Source organism: Balaenoptera musculus, chromosome 16 (genome assembly GCF_009873245.2).
Source record: "Balaenoptera musculus isolate JJ_BM4_2016_0621 chromosome 16, mBalMus1.pri.v3, whole genome shotgun sequence".
Lineage (NCBI taxonomy): Eukaryota > Metazoa > Chordata > Mammalia > Artiodactyla > Balaenopteridae > Balaenoptera > Balaenoptera musculus.
The window spans coordinates 82144839-82168795 of NC_045800.1; the positions used below are offsets into that span (position 1 = coordinate 82144839).

The 23957-nt window shown below is 46.1% G+C and overlaps 1 protein-coding gene, 1 non-coding gene and 1 pseudogene across 8 annotated transcripts in view; 1 reads left to right on the forward strand and 2 right to left on the reverse strand.

Moving 5' to 3' along the window:
- Positions 1-1874: 1874 nt before the first annotated feature.
- LOC118882426 lies at positions 1875-23860 on the reverse strand (annotated as a pseudogene).
- Positions 6311-23957, forward strand: part of SIPA1L2 (signal induced proliferation associated 1 like 2) — a 219495-nt gene continuing 201848 nt past the window's right edge. For 5 of the 7 annotated variants that reach the window (XM_036828104.1, XM_036828108.1, XM_036828110.1 and 2 more), the window contains exon 1: positions 7023-7193. The gene's annotated coding sequence lies outside the window, so the exon portion shown is untranslated. Of the gene's footprint in view, positions 6430-7022; positions 7194-23957 lie in introns of those variants that run through there. The other 2 variants (XM_036828105.1, XM_036828106.1) reach the window with 2 other exon arrangements.
- Positions 19325-19397, reverse strand: TRNAG-ACC. Its single transcript has one exon. It is a non-coding gene; the product is annotated as a tRNA-Gly (tRNA).

Sequence of the window (23957 nt, forward strand, 5' to 3'; positions counted from 1 at the left end):
GTTCAGGCCTTTTTTTTTTTTGAAGTGGGATGAAGTGAGAGGGCAGAAGACAATTTTAAGTAAGTGGTAAAGTTTGTACAAGTCATTTAGCTGTGGGTCTGGACTGGAGAGGGTAAGGGGTAGAAATATGAATAGGTATGGCCAAAAGTTTGGATCATCAGAAAAGGAATAATCCATCTGTCTTGAACGATTCTTGGAGATACATTGGATTGGGAACATTACAGCAAAGACCAGCATATAGGAAGTATGTTGGTCACTGATTTTTGATCACTCCATCCATTATTGCCTTTCCAGATCTCTATAACACGTCTATACAACATGACATTTTTAATGTGTTGCCTTTGCACTGTTCCTCAAATTATTTCCTATGTAAAAATCCCAGCTCAGCTCTCTCGTACTTCCTTGAGGATGGTCTCGTTATTTCTAGGTAATAATCTTCTTCTGTATCCCCCAGGGAAGAACACAGTAGGCCTCCAAATATACTTGCAGAATTGAGGGTTTTTAAAAAAATTATTAGATGGGTTTCTTCTTAGCTCCTGTGGATAGTATGTGACATTTAGCACACTCTTTAATAACTCTGACATTATTCTACTGGGTTCCACTTGAAGAGGAACACGTGCTTTATTTTTATCAGGAATATTTGCATATTGATATGTCATATCACATCAATATTGTCATATTGATGACAAGGACCAGGAACCCAGCTTTCTGAACTGCAGCTTCACCATTTTCCCTTTAATTGTAGCAGAACTTGGCACTTCTTATTTTGCTTCACAAGGCCACATCCTACCAAGTTTCTGTTTCCATTTTGAGAGAAAGGTGAAGCAGTGCCCAGCGCTCTTCCACATGGGAGTATTTCTCCTCCAAGAAAGCAGGACCTGGCATGGATAAGGCACCATATAACTGTTTGTTACATAAGTGAATAAGCCCGTGCTTGACTAAAGGGCACAGCTGTTTCCCAAACATGCGTCACACCGTCAGTTCCTGTGGGTTTGCCCACTGTGCTTCCTCTTGCTTGCAGTGTTCCTACTCTCCTCCTGGCTCGGCCAGTCTGATGCCCTTGGTGAAGCCTTTCCCACGTGGCCCAAGCTTTTTGCCTGCAGACAGCTGGCTCTCCTACTCTCCCTGTGGGCACCACTCATTGATGGTCCTGGAGCACCTTCTCATGAAATTCACAAATGCTCCGCTGTACAGCCCTTTGGGTCCTTCGAGTCTGACATAATGCCCTGAATGTAGCACGCAATCAATACATATTTGTGGCAAATTATGAATATTCATTTGACTTAAAAGAACTACTTTCAAAAAGTGAGTTGATAGTAGAGAAGGGAAAGAAGAAATGAGGGTGGGAATCTAAACACTTACTTAACTTGCTCTTCAGGTTTATTACAGTAGATGCATGTCGTCTGTGAGTAGAAGCTTTCTGGAGTGTGTCAAGGAAATCAAACTCCAGTTCTGCTCAGTTCAAAGGTAAATAGATACAAGTACCAGCCAAGGTCAGCCGACAAGCTCAGAATCTTGGAATGGGGTAGACAGCTGGTATGTCTTTGAACTTTACACCTTTTAGAGGAAGATAGGTAAGATTGATGTTGGAATTATTTCAGAGGGAGTTGATGTGCTGATTCAGAAGTGCAAAGAGCTTTACTCCCTTGAGTTTGTTGCTTTAGGAGTTCTTAGAGCATGATGAAATTCATAGGAGGAAAAAAAGACTTGAGAGACAGAAAGTCAGGTTTAGAGAACAAGGGAGTCTTTTTTTTCCTGAATTTTATTTTATTTATTTTTTTATATAGCAGATGCTTATTAGTTCTCTATTTTATACATATTAGTGTATATATGTCAATCCCAATCTCCCAATTCATCCCACCACCACCCCCGCTTTCCCCTCTTGGTGTCCATACGTTTGTTCATTCTCTACATCTGTGTCTCTATCTCTGCCTGAGAACAAGAGAGTCTTGACCTGAGGGAAGGTGAAGGTGATGAAACACAAGATCGTTCACCCTGGTTTTTAGGCAAATACATTTTCACACTTCAGAGTGATATTCTTCTTTAAAACTTTAGGGAAGTTTATAGCTTTAATAGAAAAAAGAATTTTTTTTCAGTAAGATATTCTAAGGCCAAAATGATGAACTGATATCTTAACAGATGCTGCAGTTCCACAGACTCCGGCCTAAGTTTCCCTTCCCTGAAAGAGCAAGAAACAAGAGGGCTGCAGGAAAGACCAGCGAGGGAGGACATACGCATTACATCTAATAGGATTTCCAGAATATGTTATTTGGTGAAGATGATCGCAAATCATCCCTCGGCTTGGCCTCTTGAAGATCTCACAGTCTGCCAGAAGGCGGACACTTTGTAGGTCTGGCCCTGGGTCGGATCACCACCATCCAGAATTGGCCAGGCCTGGCCAAGGGGCCTGGTCATGTTTGCTGAGGCCTAGAACGTTCTGGAGGGCTGCATGTGACCTGTGGTTCTGGGAATGCCAGAAACTCTCAAGGACTTTCATAAATGCACACAACTGTTTACTGGCAGCTACAAGCATTTTAAAAAAATGCCGCCAACTTTGGTAGTGATCAAGGGCTTAGGTTATTTCAATTTTAGTTTGCAAATCTAGACTGAATCACTTTGCTGTACACCTGAAACTAACACAACATTGTTAATCAACTGTAGTCCAATAGAAACTAAATAGTTAAAAAAAACAACTAGCCTTATTGCTAATGTTTATATATATGAAATTAACCAATTGATGTCCTCCCATAAGATTTTGGACACTCCTGGACTTCATATCTTTATTTTAATAGTTTAGTTATGCCTGACGCAGTAATGAACCTTGTCTGTAAGCACTTTTCTTTAAACTTACCGTGGATATATTTTGAAATTAATGTACGTACGTATGTCAGAGCAGTCACCTCATGATTGGTTATATTTATAGTGTTTGCATAAGCATTGTTTATTTTCTATTAAAATATATTTTGGTTGTTGAGCAAAAAAAAATAAAATGAAATAAAAAAGATAAAGACTTCCTTATCTGATCATTATAGTCATTAAGGAACAGGTCAAAGCGTCCTCCTTATCTATCAGACAGTGGACAATACAGCCTCAGCACCAAGAGCCACCTTGGTGACAACCCATGGACCCACACAGTCACTGCTTTACGAGTCCAAACTCTCAGGGGGAAGTGGCTCTTTTCCTCATGGCCCTTACAGAACAGTGGAAAAGATAATGACATGTGCAGTTACATGAAGAGTGAGAAGTACTGTGATAAAGTGCTGTGAAGGGGGGGGGCGGTCTATCCTCTGTTGGCTTCTGCAGGAAGTGTCCCTCCAAGGCTGCTCCTGTGTCCATACCTCTCGTAGAGCATCTGCCAGATACGGGGATGGGCACAGGCGAGATGGCGCGATGATGAAAAGCAGGGCCCATGTCCTCTGCGGGTTTATATCCCCAGCACCTGGCACCTCTGGATCATCGCAGGGTCTCCATACATGTTTGTTGAATGAATAAATGACAATCTTGGTAAATGCTGTTAATGAGGTGACAGTTGGGAGAACTCAGGAGTCTGGTCATGTCAAAACGTTGCTCTCTGATGCATTTGATTATACGCATTCCCATATTGTATGCCCCTATTTTACACAGATAGAAAAGGCTGTACAATATTTACAGGCTTTGGATCACAAAGAAATATAGCATGGGAGGGACCACCTCTAACTCTTAAGAGGGTTATGTTTTAGGGCGAATTTGGGATAGGGAGGTACAGACAACATGATCTCTCCAGGAAGAATTCTGCTTCCAGAAAAGGAGGAACTGAAAACTCTGAATCCAGTCTCAGGAAACACAGCCCTAGCAGCTCTCCCACAGTAAAGCCGGCTCAGGAAATCCTACGGTGGAACTGGAAGGTCAGGTAGAGTCTCTTCCTGCTACTGGTCCCTTTAGGCAGAATCAACTCCTGTATAGCTTTAAAAAAGTCCTCTGAGATCCTTTAATGTTTCAGCAACCAATTCAAGTGTCGAGCAATTTACATGAACCGTTTCAGGTAAAGCTTCCTCCTGGGTGATCAATATCTCCTGGCAAAGTAGAAAAGGAGGGTAACAAAAGTTCATTTTCTTTCTCCTCGTCAAGATCAGGATCCAAGAGCTTTTCTCCCTCGGGTGGAGGGCTGCCTGGAGGCGGGGTGGGCGGGCCCAGGGGCTGGGCCGGGGGCGCCAGGACACCACGCCTCTCCCAGCCTCCTTCCAGGCTCCGCAGCATTCCTGCGCGCTGGCACCACCTGACCTCTTGCGCGATGCTCCGTGCGTCCTCCCACCACAGCTGCTGGGGTCAGGGGACCGCCTGGGTGATCCGGGGCGCCCTCGGGGGTCGGCACACAGTAGGGCTTGCCCCTCCCCGCGGTCTTCCTGTGAACACAGCGATGCGGCGATCCTGCGGCGTCCTGTGGCAGGTGCCTGCGTAGCGCCCGGCAGCTGTGGCGACGTTCAGGCTCTTTGGGGTGGGATGGGGGGAGGCGCGGGGACCAAGCGCCGGCGGGCGCGATTCTCTCCACTCCAGAGAGCGGAGGCGGGGCAGGGACACTGGCAGGGGGCGGCGCGGAGCCAGATTCGAGGGCGTGTGTGTGTGTGTATGTGTGTGTTTGTGTGTGTGTTTCTCACTGCCTCTCTGATCAGGTCTTTATTCAAAGTGAGCTGTCCAAAATGATTTGACCTTCAAGGGATAAACACATCTAAGTTTATGCAGCAGGATTCTTCTCCTCTGTGGTGGGTTTTCTTTTCTGCGGGCTCCCCAGCGGCCGGTTTCTTGGTAGCTGCGGCCTCCTCCCCCAGCCCCCCACCGAAGGCTTCTTCTGCTTCTTTATGCCAACAGCCTCCTTTCCTTTCTTCCCTACAAAAGGCTTCTTGCCTGGAACCCCTCCCCATCGGATCCGGCTTCTACCGCCGCCGCTGCCCTATCCACCTGGAGTTTGTGATTCTCAGCCTGGCGAAGAATGATGCCCAGCTACACGGTCTTTGCACGTGGGTTTAGTTAGATTCAACATGATTCTCAGGTTTTTCAGCGGATTCTTCTTCAGGACGCTGCGATGACTCTTCTTGCGCCGTGCTCTGGGGTTTTCCAGGGTTCTGCCAAGGTCTGTGTTGAGCGTCTTGTGCATGGGAAGGTGGTAGTTACTCTTGAAGGACTCCAAGTGCCCTACAGATCATCTGACTTGCTGAAAGGAAATCTGAAACGGTGCCCACCAGGAGCAAGTTCCCAAACGTTCAGTTTTGCTTACATTAAGCAGAATCATTCCTTTTAAAGGGAAAGGAGAATTAGGGAGCCAGGGATGTTCCTCAAGGCCTCGATACCATCGTCCCCATGACAGATGATGCAGGGTCCCCTGCCGTGCACACCCCGCGGTGTCTCACTTTGCCCTTTGCCAGCGCGCATTTGCTCAGAGGCACAAACCTTCTTGATATGATTCCAGGCCTGCAGTTTCTTAAGAAGCGCAACAGCCCCCGTGTTCATCTCGTAGCCGTCAACGTTATCTTCCACCACCAAAGGAAGTTCAGGACTTCCTCAGTACAGTGACCTTTAGCCATGACCAGCGCCGGTAAGGCCGAGGCAGCCAGGGCAAAGCAGATGGCACGTCACTGCGGGGCCAACGTGCCAGGTTTGGTTGGCTCAACGTGCAAACCCAAGACACATCTATTTCCCCAGTTAAGAATCACATTTCTCAAACTGTAGGAATTAAAAAAAGATTATGTCTTGCTCAGTAAGAATTTTCGGCAGCTGTCACTGAGAACGCAGGAAGACACCAATTACGACATCCCCGCAGCAGATTCGGGGTTTTTAACTTATCGGTGCCAGAGGGAGGGGTGAAAACGAGTCCCGAGGAGGACGGCGACGGCGCCGCCGGACTGCGGGACCAGGTGGGCTGCGCCCCGCGCAGCGCCCTCCGCAGGAAGACCGCCGAGCCCCTCCCGGCCGCCCCGCTCCAGCGCGCCTCGGGGCCTGGGAACCGCGCACCGGCTGCGCCCCGAGCCCCGCGGGGCGGCGGGACGGACGGCGCCCGCGCCCAATCGCGGGGCGGGGCCGAGGGGGCCGGCAGGCGGCTGCCAATGGGAGGCCGCGGGGCGGGCGGGGGGCGGTGCCGCCGGGCGGGCGGGCGGAGGTGTCGGGAGCCGGCGCGGCAGAGCGGGCGCCCGGGAGGAGCCGGCGGAGCGGGAGGAGGACGGAGGAGGAGGAGGAGCAGCGCCGCGCCCCCGCCCCGGCCGCCCGCCCGCCCGACCGCAGGCCGACCGCTCCAGCCGCAGCCGGCGGGTCCCGGCCGCCTCCCGCCGGAGCCCGGCGCGGGCAGGGTCCGGGCCGATGGGCAGCCCCGGGCAGAGGCGGGCGGCGAGGCGGCGACCCCGGTACGCGCCGCCGCGCGCTCGCGGGCTGTAGCAGGTCCCGGCGGACTGCGTCTCTGAGGTGCGTTCGGGGCGAGGGGGGTTCCGTTCGGAAGCCTCCGGGTCGTGTCCGGGGACCGTCCCGAGGTGAAGGGCCCGCCCTCGGGGCCGCCTCGGGGGCTGACGGGGGGCCGGGGCGCGGGGCGAGGGTCCGGCCGGCTGATGCGCCCGCGCTCCCGAGCCGGGGGTGGGAGAGGAGCCGCCGCCGCTCGTTCTCAAACTTATCGATCGGCTGAAAGGTTATTCCCGTCTCGTAGACGCGAGCACTAAGGAGGACTCTCGGGGCGCGCAGCGACTTCTCCGTGACTAACCCGAGAGAAGAGAAAAAGGTTGCCCGGCGCGGTTCCCCGGCGCGCCGGGCGGGGTCACTTGCTGAACTTGCTGCGGGGTTTATTCCCCGGGACGGCGTGTGCCCGGGGCGCGAGCCCTCGCGGCGCCCGCCCCTCTTTGTAAGGTCCCAGCGGCCGGCGAGCGCCCTTCCTCGGGGCCCGACGGCTCCCCGGCTCCCCCGGCTCCGCGTCTCGCTCCATCCTCCGCTCCCGGTCCTCCTCGGGCCCCCGTTTCGTGGAAGCTCGTTTGGCCAGGTTCCCGGAGTATCCCCACGAGCACCTACAGATTAATTTTCAACCGCGCCGCAAACCCAAAGAATCAGTCTCGGTTCATCGTCTACCAGCGAGAGCTGATGCTTCTCGGGAAGAGAAAACAAGTTGGCATGACTCCTCTGGGAGATATTTGTCATCATTAACCTGCTTCGGTTAAATTAATTCAGCCCAGGATGACTCCAGCGTGAGTATTGGAAACATCAAGTGCATTGGTCACGGAATGGTGGTCACCAAAACCTGATTTTGGTAAAAATTGCAATTGTACAGTTTTGGGATTTTGTTTAGATTTAGACACGGTTTTTGATAAGGATGGACTTTGTGTTTTTTTTTTTTTTGTAAACAAAGAATCTTGGGGAGAAATTCTCATAGGTTTGCTCAGTAAGTTCAAAATAGTCACTTAGATGTTTCTTTTCTTTGCCTCTTTTGTCTGCAGTTTTCATTTCTAAATGTTAACACTAGATGGCTTTCTTATGACAGGCATTTAGTAAACTGCGCTTTTGAGTTGCCTGTCTGCAATCCAGGTTGTAATTTTTCCAGTTTTCCAGTTAGTAATGGGAGAAAAAAAAAAATCTCCAAAACTGTTGCTTTCCTTGAAATACATTACTTCCCTATAAAACCAATATTTGTGCAGACATCAAAAGATGGCCTATTATTTCTGGCATTCCTAAAGATGGATTTCAAGGGACAACTTGGTTACTGTCTTTAGTCACAAATTTAAGGATGTCTGTTTTGACTTGAGGAATTCAAAGTGCTACAGTGAGATTTGTAATTCTATTTCTATAACATTTCTGCTAAGGATGTTTTCTGCTTAATTTAGTAGTTCATTGCTTGATTCAGAGAAATATAAAAGAATATTATTCTTGAGAAAGTGCAGTCTTTCTTGAGTTTTCGGTACACATAACACTGATTCTTCCTGAAGGCTCTGTTGAGATGGAGTTGAAGTATACATGCATGAGTCATACCAAGGATTGTGTTGGGGCCATCTTTATTCTCCCCAGTTGATATCGCGTGTTTCATTTCTAAAGTACAATGGCCTGTAGTTGGCCATTTTGGTAACATCGGGTTCTCAATTATGTGTTTTCAGTACTTTTTCTCTAAAACAAGATCATGGCAGCCTGTCCAAATCTTGCCTACGTAGGCAAACTTATTTATAAGCTGGTGAAATATCTCGACATTCCTTATAGCTGTTATTTATTGTGTGTCGTGCCCAGCCTAAAATATGATATGTTAAATTTGTTGGTTCTAAATTAGAGCATATTCGCAAATAGCTGAAGGGGGGAAAAAAAAACACAACCTCTCTCGCAAACATCTGGGAAGTTGGGAATGAAATGAAATCAGAAACAGCTTTTATCAGTACCCATATGCTACCTATAGATGGGGTGAAATGAACTTGGATAAGAAGCAGTTGTAAGCATTTGGTCTGGAAAATAAAGCAAGAGATAAATGGAAGTGGAGCTTCTGGCTTTAGAGTATGGGCTGCAGATTTTCCCTAGTTGATTTAAGTGTATATTTTCCATCACATGCTTTTGATGTTTTTAAATCTTAGTCTTTCTCAAAGAGCTTTAATTTTCAGGAATGTAAGAGGGAAATTATCAGTATCAGGATTTGACTATTATGATACTTATTGTAGTTAAAGCTGTGTAATAGGGTTTGTACGTTTTGTTTTATTTCGTTTCTCTTGAGACTGGAATGGTACTTAGAAGGGTTCCCTGATACCTGAGCTTGGTAAACACCTGTGCACCTTGGGGGATCTCTTTACCTGAGGCAAAAGGGTTACTGGGTTATTCATTTTGAAAATCTATCTATTCTTCAAAGTGAGGAAAATAATAGTGAGCTATCTTGAAAGGGCAATTGTCTGGTAATTGAAACTGGTTTGAAAGTGCTGTGTTTGGTCATCAAAACTAGTTTAAAAGGGGTTGAATTTACTGCATACTTTGCAAAGAACTGTGTTTATGTTGATACAGCCCCCAAACCCCAGTCATGATTGGTAGATGCAAAGGTGTTTTGTTTGTTTGTTTGTTTGTTTGTTTTTGTGAGATTGAGGAAGGCATTGAGCCTTTGAATTTACGATCTACTTAAGGTGACGGTTTAGGATTACAAATCCCTTCAAAGATATGCTGAATTTGAAGAAAATTCAGACTGTTATTGTTAGCTGAAAAGCAAAGGGTTTTCTTTTTTTTTTTAAATCTGTTTTGAACTTGCATGAAATATGAAGTACAGGCCTAAAGAATATAGGGAACCGTGTTCCACATTTTCTCCTTCTGTGAATGTACTTAGTTCCCTTGCAGGGTGATGGGATAGAAAGAGCATTAGGCAAGAAAGACAGGAACCTCTCTAGCTTCCTGCCTCTAGTGCCTGGCACAAATGAGTTTGGATAAAGTTTTTTCATGATCCCTTTCAGCACCAAAATTTTAGGTTTCTTTAATGTTTCAAATAAATGTATGGATTAATGAAAATGACTGATTGGGGTAGTTTATATTTTTTCACGATTGTGTCTTTTCTTTCTTTGGTTTATGAAAGTTTGTGTGTGAACATTCATGAGAGTTATAGCTTACTTAGTTTACCTGGAAATCAGTGACTCAGAAATTGCTTTTCTGTTGCAATCACATCTAGCTGTGACCCCTTTTAAAGGAAGGATAACAGTGTGATAGGAATTTAAACGCTTCAGAACTTCAGAGGTAAATTATTTTGATCCTTTCTGAACTTGATTCATAAACTTTGGTTCCAAAGAGTGGTCCAGGGGAGCCGGATATTACCCACAGTAGAGGTTCTGTTTCTTGGGAGATTTCACATTTAGCATAACCTAATTCCTTGAGATATGTGTATATGTACACACACACACACATATATATATATATATATATATTTTTTTTTCCCCCTGTACAACATTGTATAGCCAACTTGGGTGATAGCAAAGAAGAAGAGATGCAGTAATTTGAGTCTAGTTGTCATAGCCTCTCTGTACCACAAAGGTCCGTAAGGTCCCTTTATGTCATTCCTTTACTTTTTGTTTTTATCTACCTGTAAATTAAAAATCGGAAACACATCAAATTTTAGGGATTGTCAGATTCATCACTATGTTGTGGTATAGATATATTGAAGATTTACAACAGCGGTTACTGTCTACTATCAATGCATTTCACACTGATACACCAAAAAGAAAAGAAAAAAAAAAGGAAGAGTATGCATGCTGACTTAAAGAAAGTTTTTCCCATCCAGAGAGGGTATTGGTTAAAATTACCCCCATGTGCATATATACTCACCCATACACAGACACTTTTCATTTTGCACAGACCAGTGAAAACTTCACTAAGACCCAGGGTTTGGAAATCAATGACCAGCTCAACTAACCCTTCTTTGATGCTTGGATCCCTTTATATACTCTGCACGTGATCTAGTAAGGGGTGGAGAGTTCCACCTTTCTCATGTTTTTGACCACTAGGAGGTGTTTTTTACCTGTAGAGTCGAAATCTAATTCTACCTGTTTATTTGAATTCCCCCCCCTCCCCACTTGGTGGCCTGCAGAACTAATCCTTCTGTACAGATGTTCCAGTTGTTCACTGGACAATACCTGTCCAAGTGGGGCTCAGAGCCAAAGTCTTCCCACTCACCTTGACCTGCGCAGAGTAGAATAGGGGAGCCCTTCCTTCAGCTTGCATGTCCTGCCTGCACTGATACGGTCCAAGTTCACATTCACTTTTCTACCCAGACTCAGTGAGTTTCCTCACTCAAACCCCTGGGTCCTAATCACATGCTGTCTTGAAGCCACATCTTCCCATCCTGTCCTAATGTCACTGCAAGACCTAACATTTATTGGACTTTGTCTAACTTTATTTTAGCTTGTCCTTCCCGTGATGCTTTTGGGAGTTTGATACTATTATTTAGCACCTTTGCCTGCCCTCTCAAACAAAGGCTGTCTGCACATTAGATCGGATTGTTTTTTATATCTTACCTAAGTTGCTGATAGAATTGTTAAACTGGCTGAACTATGAATGGTGTCTCTGGAACTTTCCTTCTAGGTTTGGTTATAGTTAAGTACTAATGCTCCTAATTTCTTATAACTAGCCCATTACTGCATGCCTCTTCCACACAGATATCCCAAAAGAGCACGTCAGGCCATCTTTGCTGGTTCTACTGACCAAGGTACTCTTAAGACCTGAGTTCATTTTCAGTGTGTCCCTAGTAACTTGAACCGTGCTCTACGTGGTGGGAGATTAAGAAATAGATGTTCAGTGACTGACTGAGTGACAGAGAAGCTAGGGCCACACTGTGAACTGTGACCTCTGGAGGCCTCAGGCACTAAAAAGATGGGAAGAAGCAGAATGTTGTGGACTTGCCTAAACTCATCTTGCAGTTTGGTATTGTCTTCTTTTGAATTGCTTTCAGATAGCTGGGGACGAGAACCACCTTTTCCCAGTTTCCCAGTGTTTTAATTAGTTGGTACTCTTATTTGTTCCTATTTCACAAATAAGCATTCAGCCATAAGGGGTGCCTTGAGTGCTACCGATTGGATTACTCCCTATTTTTCACTGTTGCGTAGTTGCTACATCCGCCAGAAGAAGCTCCCAGTTAGTTGAGCTGTTTAGGAAATCAGAGTAGTCCAAAGCAGGCTGTTCAGTGGTGTATTCAATTACTCTGAAGTTAAAAAAAAAAAAAAAAAAAAAAAAATCTAGGTAAAGAGCTAGTGTTAAAAATGGTTACCGTGGAAAGTAAGAACTCTTGGGTGAACACAAAATTATGTATGCTGAGACAAACTATTGTGTAGACGTTAAAAAAAAAATCTCTGACTGTAATGCTTAGGGCACAGTAGCGGGTGCAGTCTGCATGATTGCTTTCGCTGTCTTCAGGGGGGTTTTGATAACCGTTTGGTGCCCTGTGGAACAGTGGATATTCACATGGTTCAGGAATAGGGTGGGGATACAGTCCTCTTCATATTAAAGCTTCTAATGAGAAATTTTAGCAATCACACTTTGGATGCTTCATACAGGACACATGCTGTTGTTTGGAGTGTTTAATGCCCTAATCCAAAGAACAATTATTTCTTTGTAGTGGGGTCTCTAAACTTTTTCCAGTGTGCATCCCATCTATACAGAATCTCCTGTGTGTAGTGTCCACATGTGCACATACACACGTCTGTCTATATGTGTTTGTGCATGTGTGTATATGTACAGTATAGTGTGTGTGTGTATATATATATATATATATATATATACGTATATATGTAAAACTTTCCCATGCTAAGATATGGACACTATAAAACATAATAATATAAATTTTGAGAAGGCTGATAATAAACAAAAATGAATGTTGGAGTATTTTCTTTTGCATCTTAAAGGCTTGCTCGTTACCCTTTGAAATGTGTGGGCCAGGTCCCGAGACCACTGTTCTCCCATCCTCTCTGCTTAGAGTTCACAGCTGTTTGGAAACAATTTCTAGGGGGCCTGCAGGGTCTTGTGAGGGAAGCTTAAGACAGATTCTACCCTTCATGGACCCTCTATTTACTGTATGTATTCTTTTTCCTGAGGTTGGTTTTTACCTTGGCCAGTTTTCTTCCAGAATTGTTTGTGGGTTGCTTAGCTTGAGGTTTAAATTTTTTTGGGGGCGGAGAATAATAGTGTGATGGAGGATACCATCCTCCTTGCAATGTTTCTAGTTGAACTCAACTGTTTGGGGAGCATTGTACTATCGACACACAGCTGACACCAGGCCCAGAATCAGGATAGAAGGACGTAACTCATCATTTGCTCATCCAGAAACTTCTGAAGAGTAAGAACAACTTTGAAAGTGCAGATTAATGTTGGCTAGAACGGTAGCACACGGTCACCCCTCGTGCAAGGGAGGCCAGTGTCCCAGCCTCTGGAGGGCATGTGGGCTGGAAGGGATGATGGGAGGGCAGGGCATCTGCACGCCACCCAGCCTCCCCGTGTGCTGAGCGACTTTAATCTATAGCATTTATCATTGCCTGACATGATATTGTATATTGATTTTTCTGTGTTTGTCTTCTGCCTTGCCTCAATAGAATATAAGTGCCACATGGGCAGGGACATTTCTGGTCATTACTGCTGTATTCCCTATACTGCCCTGGTTTCTGCCACATAATACGCACTTAGCAAATGTTTGATAAAGGCAGGATTGAAAGCCCGCGGTTTAAACATGAAAGAGCTGTGTGTCTTGGCTTTTGTTGAACTAAGTAAGTGTTGCCTTAAGGTTCTCATTATTTCTATTGTAAATGATCTACCGAAACAGCCTTTTATGCCTCACTTTATATCTTTTCTGGGTCACTTGAAATGACCTGTAATTGAACTCTGATATCAAACTGGTAAAAATGGAGAAGTAGTTTCTGAAGAGGGTAACAGCAGAGTTCCATCTGTTACATCAGGACCTTTATTGCCCGGTTCTGAGGGGTGTGGTTTGGGGAGGGTGGGCACCCTGGGGTGAGAGGGTGTGCTTTACACCTTTCCCAGGTTTCAAAGTCTGATCCCAGCTGATAAGCACACTGTCTTGGCCTTATTGGAATCAGATGAAGCTGCAGTTCACTTACAAGCCTGGTTTGGACTCCTTAATAAAGGTAACTGGAAAGAGAGGATTTCTGAATTGTGCAACGTTCTCTTTTCTCTCTCAATCCATGATAATTTCTACAGGAAATAATGATTTTTTAAAACCGATCAGTAGTATATTGTACACCTTCTGTTAATTTAGTCCTTTTAATTTGAGGATGGCAGAGTATGTTGGAATATTACTTACGCCTTACATATAGTAGGTGCTCCGTAAGCATAGCTTTAATTTTACTGGTAGAAGTCTTTTATCTTAATATCCTGACCTACTCCTAATTTCTATATTGCATGAATTCAGGGGGATATCATCCTAACTCCTGCTTGTTTAAATGTGTGTATTAAGGTATGCTATGATGAGAGCTGCAGGCGAGGCTGAGAGATTAGCCTAAATAAAACTAAAATCACCGAATTTACCAGCCATTTTGTTTATTTGAGGGTCATCGTAAGTCATTTGCTTGGAATAATGGATCTGTTTTCCTATTTAAAAAGTCTTAAATGATGAGAGGAATGAAAGAGAGAGGCTCATGTTTTTGACTTAGGAACAGGATAAAGAACTGGAGAGAGAGGTTCCTGAAGGTAGACTTCAAAACAGCAACTGTGCTTGAACTTTCATTTATGGTCTCTTGCAGGCTGAACGAGAACCTTGCAAGACTGATGGGGTTATCCCCCTGTACTGATGCGAAAACTAAGATTTAAGGCGAGAACACACATGGCTTTCTGAATCTTAGTTCTTAGAGTTTAAACCCATCTCTCTGCCCACTGTGGCGGCCTAGATGCTTTGTGAGGTCCTGTTGATCTCAATAAATCATAAAAGAAATGGGGGGGGTGGTGAAGAAGGTGCATGCAGAGGAAAATGCCAGAATTATCCCACTACTGTCCCTGCAAGCGGGAAGTGGTGGCCGGGGCCAGGCTTCTGAGCTATTGTTCTAGCCTCCAAATGCCCTGTTCTGTCAGCCAGTGGGTCGTCTGTTATTCGTGAGGAATTTTGTAGTTTGTGGTGAGGCAGCAGTTCTGCTGATTGAGCCAGGTTCTCTCGTCTTTGCTGGGAAGTGAGAGGGCGCTGCTGTGATCCTGCAGAGAACATTTCTTTAGCTTCCGAGTCTTCGCCAGGATGAAAAGAAGGAGCAGAGGAAACCAATTTTCGTTTTGCCTTTATACTTCGCTAGATTTGCATCATCTTTGTTTAAGTCAGTTGAATGTGAAGCCCTAAATAAATCTCAGGCATTTAAATATTTGAAAGGATTCCTCCACCGTACTTTACTCACCCGAAGCATAAGGGCTTGCAGCAAAACAGTCCCTTTGCAGATGCAGCCCAGACAGGCTCTGCTCACCTTGTCACTGAATTATCAGACATTAATAGTGAATCGAGAATGGGAACAGCCACGGAAATGCTTGGCTGGCTCTGTTCCAAAATATTGTTTCCCTGGTAGAGAAAGCAGGACAATTTGTTTAAAACTGGCAGTGAGCCAGTCAGAAGAGCTCTGACGCCATCCGTGCAGTAACTGCTCTGCTCCGACTGCTAATTTTAGGCCGGTTAAATCTGGGTGATGTCTGATGGCTGCTGTTGCTGTGCGTCTGGCTATGTGGAGCTTTCTAAATCCATCCTCCCAGCCTGGCATCGCAACTCACAGTTCTTTCCCAGACGAGCTGAAGCGCAAGAGGGGATGTTGAGTCGGCCTGGGATACGTGGAAGGAGTGAGGAGCAGGCCCTGGGAGGGTTTTAGAAGGCACTGCCTTCCATCTGACTATTTTCTTCACCACTAGGTCCACAAACACTTATCCCGCTGTGCCTCCCGCTGTGGGAGGGCCTGGAGGAGGATGCAGACAGGCCCAGCCTCCAGAGAGCAGCCTCGTGACAGCATTCACTCCTTTTCCATCCATCCCTGCAAGCCTTCACCTGTTCACAGCTGACCTTCCCGGGCTTCCCTGGTGGCGCAGTGGTTAGGAATCCGCCTGCCAACGCAGGGGACACGGGTTTGAGCCCCGGTCCGGGAAGATCCCCCATGCGGCGGAGCAACGAAGCCCGCGCGCCGCAACTACTGAGCCTGAGCTCTAGAGCCCGCGAGCCACAACTACTGAGCCCACGTGCTGCAACTACTGAAGCCCGTGCGCCTAGAGCCCGTGCTCCGCAGCAAGAGAAGCCACCGCACTGCAACGAAGAGCAGCCCCACTCGCCGCAACTAGAGAAAGCCCGTGCGCAGCAACGAAGACCCAACGCAGCCAAACATCAATAAATAAAATAAATTTAAAAACTGACCTTCCTGGGGAATTCCCTGGCGGTCCAGGGAATTCACTGCCGAGGGCCCCGACTTCGATCCCTGATCAGGGAAGTAAGAGCCCACAAAACCGCGTGGCGTGGCCAAAACTGAACTTTCTGGAAAAGGTAAAACTAAGGAGAAATACGAGAATTTTTATAAAAGCATTTGCAACATCCCATGGAAGAGCACAGTAGCATTTCTTTGCTGTTGCAGAAGACGGAGGTGGGATGAGGGCTTGGTGGAGTGCTTCGGCGTCCGCGTCTAACTTACTTTGCTTCCAGGGCAGTGAGTAGGAGCCAGTTTTCAAATGAGGACTCGGGGCCACACAGTCTTGAGGTCTCTTTAAACTTAGGCGTGCTAAGATTTCCAGGTTAGCAGAGGGTGCCCTTAGGGTGTGAGACCCTGGGGGCAGGGACCTGGTCACTGTGTCCCAGTCCTCTGGCCCAGGGAAGTGTCTGGCACAGTCAGCAAATGAACCAAGTCAGTGTTTCAGGCCTCAGGGGAACCTTAGGGTGGTCCTGGAATCAGTCTTCCTCATGGTGCTGATTCGTAAATACGAGAACGTAAGAGAATGGTTTACCACCTAGGCCTGCTGATTTTGGTAGAATGGCCTGCCCTGGTAGGTGATAAACTGTAGGTGTGCTGGCCTGGCTGATGGCCACGCGTGATGTATATTAGAAGATTCCTGTGTAAGATGGGCACTACAGCTTCTTTCAGAGGAAAGACCCTGTGGGTGGTAGAGGGCCTGGTGGGGTGGGCATAGTCAGGAGAACATTCAAGGAAAAGGGAGGACCCGAGTTAGGCTTTGGAAAATGGTCAGGGTTTGAATTTTTGTTGAAGGGCTCTTGTATGCAAGGCCACTCCTGGCTCTGCAGGGGACCAGCAAATACAAATCAAACTCTCCGTCTCTTAGCCCTTTGCCGGATCATAGTACTGTCTCCATGAACTTACTCTGCCTAAAACCAAACTCAGATCCTAGCCTGGTTTGGGTTTTGCAACCCCAAAACTGAACTTTATTAACAAAAGCAACTTCAAGAGAAGTGATGGACATTATTTTTGGAGTGGTGATTAACTTGTCTATCACGTAAGGTAGTCAATTCGATTTTTTCCCCATTGTAATTTGCTAAAGGTTATAGAATGTGTCCGTAAACCTAAAGGGGAAAATATTTTGGACTCATCAGAGATAGAAGGCAAACATTTTTTTAATTTGAGATGTAATTGACATATAACATTATGTTGGTTTCAGGCATACAACATAATGATTCCATACTTGTATATATTGTCAAATGATCATCTTGATAATCATCACGATAAGTCTAGTTAACAAAGTCTAGTTAACATTGCCACAGTTACAAAGTTTTGTCTTTCTCTTGTGATGAGAACTTCTTTTTTTTTTTTAATGATGGTGATAACTCCCAGCATTTTTTATTTATTTATTTATTATTTATTTACTATTTATTTTTGCCTGTGTTGGGTCTTCGTTTCTGTGCGAGGGCTTTCTCTAGTTGCGGCGAGCGGGGGCCACTCTTCATCGCGGTGCACGGGCCTCTTACTATCGCGGCCTCTCTTGTTGTGGAGCACAGGCTCCAGAGGCGCAGACTCAGTAGCTGTGGCTCACGGGCCCAGTTGCTCCGTGGCATGTGGGATCTTCCCAGACCAGGGCTTGAACCCGTGTCCCCTGCGTTAGCAGGCAGACTCTCAACCACTGCGCCACCAGGGAAGCCCTTGTGATGAGAACTTTTATGATCTACTGTCTTAGCAGCTTTCTTTTTTAAAAAAATTAATTAATTATTTTGGGCTGTGTTGGGTCTTTGTTGCTGTGCACAGCTTTGTCTAATTGCAGCGAGCGGGGGCTACTCTTTGTTGCGGTGCACATGCTTCTCACTGCAGTGGCTTCTCTTGTTGTGGAGCTTGGGCTCTAGGCGCACGGGCTTCAGTAGTTGTGGCACGCGGGCTTCAGTAGTTGTGGCTCGTGGGCTCAGTAGTTGTGGCTCGCGGGCTCCAGAGCGCAGGCTCAGTAGTTGTGGCGCACGGGCCCAGTTGCTCCGCGGCATGTGGGATCTTCCCGGACCAGGGCTCGAACCTGTGTCCCCTGCACCGGCAGGCGGATTCTCAACCACTGCGCCACCAGGGAAGCCCGGCAACTTTCAAATATACCTTACGCTGTTATGAATTATAGGCATCATGCGGTACATTACACCCCCAGGACTTGTTCAGCTAATTAACTGGAAGTTTGTACCTTTTGACCACAATGTTTTGGTATAAAATCACTGACTCTGTTTCAGTTATTTGTCCAGAGAATACCACACGTGGTATTATATTTGGGATTCAAGGTCACATTGTTTTGTTTTAAGACCTTCTATTTAGGAATTTATAACTTTTGGTAATTGATGTACCGAAGTGATTCACTTTGAAATTATTTTGAATAATCAAAGTTTTAAACTGAGGCAGCCTTAGGAAGCATGGCTGCGGACAGTGAGGGCTTAGGTAGCCCGAGCACCTTGTCCACCACCCCGGCCTCCCTGGGACACGTGTTCATTTGGTGCCCGCGTGCTCTTTTTATGTCGCAGGAAGTAGTAGTAAATGCTGGGTAAGATTCGCATTCTCCTTTAGATTCTAAAATAAGACATCTCAGCATATTAGCGTATACTTGCCCTCGACTTTTTATCATGCAAAATTTCACACATACAGGTAAGTTGAAAGAATTACTTAGTGTAGTGGACACCCATATACCCACTGCCCAGATTCCACAAAGTGTTAGCATTTTACTGTGTTTGCTTTATTATACGGATCTATCCACCTCTATCTACCCATCAGTCCCTCTTTTTTTTTTTTTTTTTGGAAGCATTTCAAAATAAGTAACACACATCAGTACACTTCACCGCTAAGCACTTCAGCAGACATACCATAAATGAGTTTAAAACTCACATTCTTTTTTGAGGCAAAGTTTATAGAGTGAAATGTATACATTTTAAGTGTATCATTCTATGAGCTTAGACAAATGTATATACCTATGTAACCCATACTTCTATTAAGATATACCTACCACCCCAGAAAGTTCTCTCAGGCCCCTTCCCAGTCCCCGTCCCAGGCAACCACTGTTCCTCCCCCCGCCCCAACCCCCAGTGGTAAGTTCTGCCAGTTCTTCAACTTCATATAAATGGAATCCTGCAGTGTGTACTCTTTGTGTATGGCTTCTTTCACTCAGCATAGTGATTTCTGCTTTGCCATATACTTTTAAATATATTACGCCAGGCTGGCTTACCTCCACCTTGGTCACAAGCTCTTTTCAAAGATCATATTGTCAAGTGATATTAGAAACAATTTTGTTTTAGGTATTTGTGTATTTTTCTAAAGTCTCATGTTCCCCCTTCCCAACAGGGGTGTGATTTGCATATTTGATTGGGCCATTTTCTGCCTGGGTTTCTCCTATGTATTCTGAAAACCAGGTGCTTCTTTTTTTTTGCGGGGGGGGCCTTGCCGTGTGGCATGTGGGATCTTAGTTCCCCAATCAGGGATCGAACCTGTGCCCGCTGCATTGGTAGTGCAGAGTCTTAACCACTGGACCACCAGGGAGGTCCCACTAGGTGCTTCTTTTGTTAGTTTGCTAACACGTGCTGCAGGGCCAGCTCGGGGCATTCAGCTGAGTTCTCTTGGTTCTGAAGAGATGGATCCTGACACATTATTCACTTATTGTGTCTGCTACTTGGAAAACTTTAGGTAAAAGAAAATATATCTACTTTTGCAAAGCTTCTTCTTAGCTTTGTGATTAACTTCTTAAACAAGTTTTTTTGTTTGTTTGTTTTTAATAAGGCATCTTTGAGGAATACAGTTGATCTTCTATATCCACAGGGATTGTTTCCAGGACCCCCCCTCAAGATACCAAAAGCCAGGGACACTCATATAAAATGGTGTAGTGTTTGCATATAGTCTACACACATCCTCCCATATACTTTAAGTCATCTCTAGATTACTTATACTTCCTAATACGATGTAAAATAGTTGCTGGTGCGTGGCAAACTCAAGTGTTGCTTTTTGAAACTTTCGGAGTTTTTAAAAAAAATAGTTTCAATCTACGGTTGGTTGAATCTGCAGATGTGGAACCTGGGGATGTACAGGGCTGACTGTAATTTCTAGTTCAAATGCAACAATTTGGAAGACTAAAATTTCCTGACTTTTGTTTTATGACGCTATGTGGAGACTAACAAAGTAAACGTGAAATATTAGGAGATTTTTAAATCACCTGTGTTGAGATATTGGCTGGTAAATTAAAATCCTCGTTGACTTAAGAAGTAAAATTCTAGGGACTTCCCTGGCGGTCCAGTGGTTAAGACTCTGTGCTCCCAATGCAGGGGGCCCAGGTTCGATCCATGGTCGGGGAACTAGATCCCGCATGCCGCAACTAAGAGTCTACATGCTGCAACTGAGAGTCCACATGCCACAACTAAGAAGTCTGCATACTGCAACTAAAAAGAAAAAAAAATATTTCCCTCGTGCCGCAACTAAGACCCAGTGCAGCCTAAATAAATAAATAAATAAATATTTAAAAATAAAAATTAAAAAAATCTATTTCTAGACTTAATTAACTGCCCCCTTTGCTATACCCACTATTACTGGAGTTCTGAGTTGCTAAACCTCTCCAGCCATGATCAAAACCAGGAAAAATGTTCTCATCAGTACTAGTTTAATGTTTATATATAAGGTACACACACACACACAGTGTGCGAAGACTTTGCCTTGGGGCTGTATTGGTTAGGGTAGTTCTGCCTGCTCTAAAAGAGACTCGAGAATACAGTGTCCAGACAAGAGACAGGCTGACTCCTTTCTTGTGTGACAGCCTGAGATCTGGGCAGGTGGGCTGCTGTCCTCCACGTGACACTCAGGGACCCAGGTTCCTTCCATCTTGTTTCTCCACCGCCGGGCCTGGGCCTCCCTGCTTGCAGGGAGGCCACTGGGCATCTCTGCGCTCTGGCTGGCTGGAAAGGGAGGGGGCACCCAGGAGGTGGTCACCCGAAGACCCCAGAAGGGGTCTGCATCACTGGCGCGCTCATCCTCTGGAGAACTCAGTGACCTGACCGCAGCTGACTTCAAGGGGGTGCCGAGCAGTGTCATGGAGCCGACCCTCCACGCGCTTGTGTGCTTATGCTGTGGAATTGGCCTTGCCTGTGGCATTGTGGGCGCTCCGATGGAGTAGCTCACTTGTCAGATGCTTCCTGCCTGCTCTGTCCTGCCGGGTGCCATCTTAGGGAGGGACTCAGGTTACAAGGGTGGGTAGGCAGAAAGGGGTATTGCTCTTATGGCACTTTCACTCTGGAAATAGAGTCGATCTCCTAATAATATTGCTCTCAGTAGATTTTTTTTTTTAATTGGAGGCAGTGCTGTCTTCGTAAAGTGAAGCTTAGTTCTGGGTGGTGGAAGGGAGAGTAAAGTCTAATAATAATGAGGTTGCAGACAGACTCTGTAACTTTGAAAAAAACGTTCCTGGGGACGTGGATTAGGGAATGTAATAAAGGACCTCGTCCCCTGTTTAAAATTCAGACTCATAATAGAAGGCTTAAGAGACACTTGATGAATGGGATCCCAGTAATCATTTATTCAGGAGCCAGAGAGTTTCTGGGGAGCAGAAACCTTCCCGAAGATGGCAGGGGCTCTGGCTTGCATGTCATTCAGAAGGAAGTTCCCTTGGGTCCTGGGGTCTCTCCCACTCAGACAGGAGCTGTCACAGGGTCACGGGCGAAGCCTAAGGAAGCGGTTGTGCATGTGACTCCCCCCTCCTCTAATGAGCTAACATTGCACGGCTTTCCCCCCAAATAACTCTGAATAGACTATTTGCCAGCCGCTTGAAAGGCTCCTGAAGTGATAGTCTGTCTGATCGATGGGAGTGGCTGCCTGGGGGACCCAGGGGAGCAGATGTGAGTCTGTCCAGGCTTGAGGGGCCAAGGTCAGTGCCCCCTGGATGCCGAGGGTGGTGCGGGGCGGGGGAGTGGCCACCGTGCGTGGGCTCTGAGTTCTGTGTTCTCTAGTCACACCCCGTGGGCTTCCAAGGATGGGCAGAGTGATTCTCCTGGAACCAAACGTAGATGTTCCTTCCAGATGGTCAGACTAAGCGAGAGCGCGTTGCCTGTGTCGTTCCCCACTAACCAGTGGAAAGGGGGGAAGAAAAACTCCTGGCTGAAATAAATGACGCCTGACGTTTTTTTAGGGACGGGGAGGCCGAGTGGTTTTTATTTCAGCAGGAGCATCCCGGCCTCTTGATCACCTGGAAGTTGCCTCGGTTTCCTCTTGCTGGTTGCTGTCTGCTCAGGAGACTGTGCGGAATGGGTTGCGCGGAGTTTGCTGATTTTTGCCAATAACTTCAGCGCGGAAGGATTCAGGGAACCTCCCGAGCGATGAGAGCACAGATGCCCAGGATAACTTGGAGCGGAGAGGAGCGCTCCTTGAGCCTTTCCCTTGATTTGGGGGCAGTAGCCGCGGCTGAGCAGCTGCAAATGGTGTGTTTGCAGTTCACACTGTGGGAAGTTTTGGGAGTGTTTTTACATCGTTTTGTTTGTAGTGAACAAAAGAGCCGTGTGGAGCTGAATCGGCTGATCACGTGTATATCAATTCCCAGGACTGTGTCTCTCTCTTAACTGAAGTGTTAAACTTCTCTGTGAGGGAGGAAAACTGGCCTGGTGATTGATTGGTGTCTGACTACGTCCTGCATCACACGCGTCTAAGGTGTGTGCACTTGGACCTTCCATTAACGGGTCAACATTCGCATTGGCCTTTGCCCTTATAACTCACTATTCCATCCACCCAAACCCTTTATCTTTTTCTGCCTGCGCTGTTGCACGAAGTATTTGGCAGCCCCTGCAGGGAGCGTGGGCCTGTATTTCATACATTAAGTTAGTTTGATTTGTTGGTGGGATGGTTTGAGAAGGGAGTGCTTCTGGAGGGGGGACGGTTTCTCAGGGGTCATGTCTTCATGGAGAGAGGGGGAGGAGATGCCAAAGAAATTGCAAATATCCTAATAATCCTCACAGAAGTGGTTTTCACCCAGCACCTCCCATTCAGTGTCTCTTGTTATTATTGGACTCAGAATAAAGACCTGCTGGGCCCTGCCTTCAACCCCGGGGGCGATTCTTACGTTGTTGTGTCCAAAACCATCCCGGCGTCCTGTTGTTCAGATGCCGTTGGATTGAAAAGGCACACAGCACCCGAAAGATCCTATCCTGCACTCCCTCAATCGAGATGAACTAGTTTGGTCCACATCAAGAATTTTTTCGCCATTATATCTTTTCTGTTCTTGAAATACAACTTCGTTGGAGGTTTCCAGATCCTTCTATTTTTGTCTCTAAAGTAGTATCTCTATTTTGTTCACAGTTTTTAATCCTTGTTGTGTTCTCCTGAATGTTTAGATTACAGGTAATTTCCAGAATTGTTGGGAGACAGTTCCATGTTTGACGCCTTTGGAGAATACGTAGAACCTTGTTGATACCTGGAGATAATCCCCTTGACAGCATAATAGGAGTGGATGATTGTTAGAGACCATCTATAACTTTGCTTTTTTTTTTTTTTTAATTTTTAGTTTTATTTTTGGCTGCACTGGGTCTCCGTTGCAGTGCGCGGGCTTCTCATTGCGGTGGCTTCTCTTGTTGCGGTGCGCGGGCTTCAGTAGTTGTGGCATACGAGCTCAGTAGTTGTGGCTCGCAGGCTCAGTAGTTGTGGCCCAGCAGCTTAGTTGCTCTGCGGCGTGTGGGATCTTCCCGGACCAGGGCTCGAACCCACGTCCCCTGCATTGGCAGGTGGATTCTTAACCACTTCGCCACCAGAGAAGCCCTATAACTTTGCTTTTTAATTCTGGTCTGGGACTTCTGCAGCTTGACCATCAGCATACCTTTGAAAAAAAAGTCTAGTCTGAAGGGTCTTATAAAAATACCAATATTTTCAGTAATACCTTTCGGAATAGAGACATGGTTAAGTTCACTGAAAAAGTCCTCCTTAGTGTCCCGCTCATTCTGGGTGAGGAGCTGAAGGTTTAGCCGAAGGTCAGAGATCATCTTGTTCTCTCTGTGTTTTGGGCCTTATTGTTATAGCACATACAGATTTTTTTTAAACTCATTTTAGAAACCTAAGTCAAAGTTACTGCCTGGACAT